The sequence below is a fragment of the Camelus bactrianus genome, chromosome 2, assembly GCF_048773025.1.
Source record: "Camelus bactrianus isolate YW-2024 breed Bactrian camel chromosome 2, ASM4877302v1, whole genome shotgun sequence".
NCBI lineage: Eukaryota > Metazoa > Chordata > Mammalia > Artiodactyla > Camelidae > Camelus > Camelus bactrianus.
The window spans coordinates 37,577,764-37,584,562 of NC_133540.1; positions in this window are offsets into that span (position 1 = coordinate 37,577,764).

Below are 6,799 nucleotides of genomic sequence, written 5' to 3' on the forward strand. Positions count from 1 at the left end.
CGGAGTGAGGGGGAAGGATACTCAAGACAAGATTCCTCTCTGAATGACTTACAAGTTAGAAATGTTTTCTTGTTGGTTTTCCCATGATTTTGCTGATACTCCTGTCTTGTGGAGTTGGAAGCTTTTCACTACCAAGGATATTCAAAACATTTTTCAGACCTGGGCTCAGATCTAACACCCAGAGGGTGTGGCTACGTCAACTGGCACAAACTGATCATAACTCCTGGGAGACAAGCTCCTTGGCAAATTACTAAGTCTCTTAGTTTCAGTTTCCTTATCTATAATAACGGATAGAATCATACCTTAGTCATTAGGTGAAGTCAAAGGTGATGATAAAATTAATCCATAAAAAGTGTTTTCTAAATATAGCAAAATGTTGAATTACAATCTATATGTGAGTTCACTTACAATTCTTTCTCTTTTCCATGTCTTTGGAGAAATTCATAACGAAGTATTGGAAGAAAAGTGCTTTGAAAAATGAAAAGTACTGTTCAAATATAGACTGTCATTATTAAAAAGGATTCGAAGAACGTGCTGTCCTGAAAGTAGCTCAATAGTATTATTTTTGTTGTATGTTAAATACTGTACACCTTAAGCTATCAGAAAAATATAAAAGCTTTATTCACTTCAAAAATGTATTCAGTAAGCATTTGTTGAGTACATAGTATGTGGCAGTCTCTGTGTTAGGGCATACAAAAGTGAGCTGAACAAAGTCTGCTCACAGTTAAGTGGATGAGACATTGCATAAACAAAATATTTATAATTATCTAGTAATAAATACAGTATCATGACATGAACAAGGTACTGTGGAAACACAGAAGAGGAAGTAGTTAATTGCTGGGAGAAGTCAGGAGAGGCTTTTTGAACAAGGTGACTTCCAGGCAGAAAGGGCTGACAGGGGAGATCCACTGAGAACAGAAAGGGAAGGAGAGGAGGGATGTTCCGGGAACAGCAAGTACAAGTACCACACTTTGATAAGGCTAGAGTACAGGGTGCCCATAAAGAAGTGGCAGAAATGAGGCAGAAGCTGTGGGCAAGAACCAAAGCATCAAGGGTTTTCAAAGGAGTTTGCACTTTATCCTGAAGGTTCTGGGGAACCTCTGAAAGACAGGTTGGAAAGATCACCTGTCAGCAGTGTGGAGAGTGGATGGGAGGTGGGGGAAGAATAAGAACAGTGCCAGTGAAGAAGGGTACCTGCTGGTTCAGAATCTCGGGGGAGGGGCTGGTAGGCATGCTTGTTTAAAACAAACCAGGTGATGCTGATGCACGTCCCTCTCCCTCCCTCAACACTACCTCCCAAACAAATTGGGGCAGTGATAGTGGAAAAGAGACAGGTTTAAGAACTATAAAGGAGACAGAAGCCACAGGGTTGAGTGACAGATTAAATCTGGGGGTCAGGGAAGGGAGGGCAGAGTCTAGGTATGACTTGGGTGATTGGTAGGTAATGGTAGCAAATAAGGAAATTGGGTGGAGATGCCTCTCTCAGGGAGGACTCTGAGTTCAGATCAGAACCTGTCATTGAGATGTGCCCGTGGAACACCCAGATGGAGTCAATTTGTAGGCAAATAAAACTAAAGACCTGGAGTTCATAACAGGGTCAGGGCCAAACATTTCAGAGAGTTTAGTAGTTGTGATTCAGGAAAACAGATGTAGGGCATGAGAAGGGCCATGTCCCAGGTCTTGGTTGAGCCCCTGGAACGTGCCCCGCCGAACGTGGGTCCTTGGCTTCACACAGGAAGAATTTAAGTGCGAACCACCATTGAGTAAAGGTAGAGTTATTTAGAGAGATACATACTGCATAGAGTGTAAGGCAAGAGAAAGGCAAGAAAAGAGGTATGGGAATTGGGTACTCAGGTTAGACGGAGTGTGGGCCATCTCCAAAGAGGAGGGAGCGAAAAAGTCCACTAGGCGTAGTGTTGTCATGTTTTATGGTCTCAGTAGCTTCACATGCCTCCAAGTGGGACCATTCCAATTGCCCTGGGGAAAGGGCTGAGGTTACCAGGAATTAGGCCATCGCCCATTCTTTGGCCTTTTTCGGTTAGCCTTGGGACTGTCACGGCGCCTGTGGGCATGTTATTTGATTACGCTGTTACAACGAGCATATGATGAAGCTCAAGGTCACCTAGAAGTCAAACCTCTTAATTCTCAAGGCCAACTAGGAGGTGAGTCTTCCACCATTTTGGTGTTAAATTGCTGTCATTCCTTGAGTGGCTGTGCCCCGCCCCCTTCCATCCTGTCTCAGCTGGATCCATGGGTAATGAGATCAGCCACAAAATGTCCTTTAAGTAAGATAAGAAAAGTGTTAAGGATGAAATTCCTGTGAAACACACACCTTTAAGGATGGTTGGAAGGGAAGGAGACTTGAGACCTGGTCAGAGAAGGAGAACAGTGAGAGATTAGTATCTTCGAAATAAGGTAACAAGGCTGAAACAGTGATGAGTGCTCCTAAGAGGTCAAGGTCCTTTGGATTTGACAATTACAAGGTTGCTCTTTATGTGAATAGTAGCAGGTTGGTGAGATGGTGGTGGAAACCAGATTGCAGTTGTCAGTGGGCCTGGAAGGCAGGAGACCAATGAAAAAACAGTGGGATAAAGAGCCAGGTGAATGTTCTTTTCCTCTGAAAATTGGAGCAAACTGAAAATATAAATTGAGGAGAAGGAGCCAAGAAACAGAAGTTGTAGTTTTTCTCCTATTGAGACGTTCTGCTTAGCGCTGCTGTTTGCGCAGCAGTTCCACTAGTTCCTTTGTCTATTAAAGTCTGACTTCAGCTGTCTGAAGTGAAGCTGTATATACACACACATGTATGTTACCGAACAAAATTCATGTGTCTGGCGCACAGTGAGGGCAAATAAAGGAGTTTGGAGCAGAGAAAGGTTCATTGCAGGGCAGAGCAAGGACAGGTGGCTTGTGCTCAAAAAAACCTGAATGGTTTTCAGGGAAAAGTTTTTATAGACAAAATTTGGAGTGAGGGCTGCAGGGTGTGTGACTTTTTTCTGATTGATTGGTGGTGATGTCACAGGGCAGTGTCCAGGAATCTGTGCTCAGCCTGAAGTAACCATCCTCCATCTGGGTGGGAGCCTTAGTTGCTGCAGAAGAACTCAAAGATATCATTAAGTATATCCCTTGAGGAGGAACCAGGATCCTGCTTTAATAGCTACATTATCCTTTCTTGACTGCTCCTCCCTTGTCTCTGCATCCCCTCCCTTCCCTGATTAGCAACTGTGTGAATCTGCCCTTTGGAACTCAGGGAACGTCAAGGGGGCTGAAGGAAGCCCATTTCCTATGAACAAGAAATGGAGGACACAGAAAGGATTTGTACCAGGAAGGACCCCTCAGTGTCCTGCTCTGTTTCATTTACACACACACACACACACACACACACACACACACACACACACACACACACACACACACACACACATATATATATATACACACATAATGTGGTCATGAGGGCAAGGGAAATCTCTCTCCCTCTTCTTATAAGGCTACCTACCAATCCTGTCGGATCAGAGCCCTACCCTTATGACCTCATTTAACTTTTTTTTAGGTTTTTTTGGGGGGAGAGGAGGTAATTAGGTTTATTTATTGTGGAGGCATTGGGGATTAAACCCAGGACCTCGTGCATGCTAATCATGTGCTCTACCACTAGAGCTATACCCTCTCTCCACACCTTAATTATCTTCTTGAAGACATTATCTCCGAATATAGTCATATTGGAGGTTAGGGCTTCACAATATGAGTTTGGGGTTGGGGTGGGGGGACACAATTCAGTCCATAGCACTGTCAAAGACCAGAACTATATCAGTCAAAGAGTAGTCAAAACAAAACAAAGTAATGAAGGTTCTATCACTATAAATTATTTTTCAGCTTTTAATACTTGAAGTGATATCATCTTTGCCATATTTAAAAATGCAGAAAAATTCCAATTGCTTTGACTGTATTTTTATAGTCATTAAAGATATTCATTCAAAAATCTATGTTAGACTCTTTTGGAGTTTTTTTCCTTCATTATATCCCTTTTCCCAAATGGTAACACTGTTCCATGTGTCTTTTCAGAGGATCAACAGGTGTCCTGGACCAGGAGAATGTGGCTCTCAGAACTCTTACTGGGACTGCAAAGGTATGATTGATCTGTGCCCTCAGGGGCTTTGTTCTAACACTCTTCACCACCATGGAGCTGGGGCCTTGTTTCTCACAAAGTCCTCCAGGCCACAACTGAGCTCGCTGGGGACACTAAGGCAGGCGCGTTCCTTCGAGATGGGGGCAGGGGAGCTACACTGAAGGGTGAATTTGGCTGGAAAGCTCCCCAGCACCATTCCAAACTCATAACTGCACTGCCACCTATGGTCCCTCCTTCCTTTCTTCCTCCCTTCCCTCTTTCTCATCCTGTTTCAGACCCTAGGATGCAGACCACTCTGCAGAATGATAGCTGTCTCAGCCTCCTGCAGGCAACTTCCCCAGTTTCTCGCGCCTTGCTCTAATAAATCTTGTGCGTGTATCAAATGCTAATTCCCAAATATCACTCATGAGATAAAACCGAATTTATTGCTCACCATTGAAAGGGGAGTTACACCTCAGAGAGCCTGTTCATGGTTCAAAGGGGGAAGAGCAAGGCCTGGTTTTATTGAGATTTTGAAGTTTGGTTTAAGGCAGGTCTATCAATGAGGGGATCTGGTATGAATTGTGATGCAGTTGTAATTTAGGATTGGTGGAAACAGCAAGGCAAGGAATATGAAGCCAGGAATCCAAAGAGTGTTAGTAGGAAAACTGTGGATGCTTTTTATTAAAGAGTTGATGATCTTTCAAACAAGTTCCTGTAATGAGCAATAAAGTTATTTGCCTGGGCAAGAGTCTCCTGCAATAGTAAAGTTATGCTAAAGAAGACTAAGGAACAGTAAGTCATGTTAATGTAGACTATAAACTATGAAAGTAGGTGGTTTCGGTTTTCATAGTTAATTACTTCTTGGTGTCTACTTTTTGGATGACACAGACTTACACAGGTACCAATTTAAAAGCAAATTAAAAAACCTTGTTTTCTTTGACATAGTAATGAACACTCAAACTCTTACAGTACTCCATGATGAAAAGTTACTTTTTTTTTGTATATATATTTATTGAAGTATAGTCAGTTTACAATGTTGTATCAATTTCTGGTGTACAGCATAATGTTTCAGTCATACATGAACATACATATATTCTTTTTTACCATAAGTTACTTTAAGATATTGAAAATAGTTCTCTGTGTTATACAGTATAAACTTGTTTATCTATTTTATATATATTAGTATCTGCAAATCTCAAACTCTCAATTTATCCCTTCTTATCCCCTTCATCCTCAGTAACCATAAATTTGTTTTCTATGTCTGTGAGTCTGTTTCTGTTTTGTAAATAAGTTCTTTTGTCTTTTTTTTTTTTTTTTAAGATTCCACATATAAGTGATATCATATGGTGTTTTTCTTTCTCTTTCTGGCTTACTTCACTTAGAATGACAATCTCCGATTCATCTATGTTGCTACAAATGACTTTATTTTATTATTTTTTATGGCTGAGTAGTATTCCATTATGTAAATATACCACAATTTCTTTATCTAGTCATCTGTTGATAGACATTTAAGTTGTTTCATGTCTTGGCTATTGAAAATAGTGCTGCTATGAAAATTGGGGGGGTTCATGTATCTTTTCTTTCTTTCTTTCTTTTTTTTGATTTTTAAAACTTGTTTTATTTTGTTTTTCCACTCTTTATTATTTTTTTTTTTTTCACGTATCTTTTCAAATTAAAGTTCCCTCTGAACCCAGGAGTGGGATTGGTGGATCATATGGTAAGTCTATTTTTAGTCTTTTGAGGAATCTCCATACTGTTTTCCATAATGGCTGCATCAAACTAGATTCCCACCGGCAGAGTAAGAGGGGTCCCTTTTCTCCATACTCTGTCCAGCATTTATCATTCATGAACTTTTGAATGATGGCCATTCTGACTGTTGTGAGGTGATACCTTGTTGTAGTTTTGATTTGCATTTCTTTGATAATTAGTGATACTGACCATTTCTTCATGTGCGTATTGGCCATTTGTATGTCATCATTGGAGAATTGTTTGTTTAGGTCTTTTGCCTATTTTTGGATTGGGTTGTTTATTTTTTAATTATTAAGTTGTGTAAGCTGTTTATATATTTTAGAAATTAAGCCCTTGTCAGTTTCATCTTTTGCAAATATTTTCTCCCGTTCCATAGGTAGGTTGTCTTTTTGTTTTGCTTATGGTTTCCTTTGCTGTGTGAAAGCTTATAAGCTTAATTAGGTCTCATTTGTTTATTTTTGCTTTTATTTCTATTGCCTGGGTAGACCGCCTTAGGAGAACATTGCTGAGATTTATGTCAGAGAATGTTTTGCCAATGTTTTCTTCTAAGAGGTTTATAGTGTCTTGTCTTCTGTTTAAGTCTTAATCCATTTTGGGTTTATTTTTATGTATGGTTGAGGGAGTGTTTTAACTTCATTAATTTACATGGAGCTGTCCAGTTATCCCAACACCATTTGCTGAACAGACTGTCTTTACTCCATTGTATGTTCTTGCCTCCTTTGTCAAAGATTAATTGATCAGATTTTGAAATACAAAACCAGTGTTTTATAATTGTACACTGTTTTAAAGTCTATTAAAACTGTCATTAAAAAAAAGATTAATTGACCAAAAGTTTATGAGTTTATTTCTGAGCTCTCTATTATGTTCCATTGATCCATATGTCTGTTTTTGTACCAAAACCATGCTGTTTTGATCACTGTAACTCTGTAGTATTGTCTGAAGTCT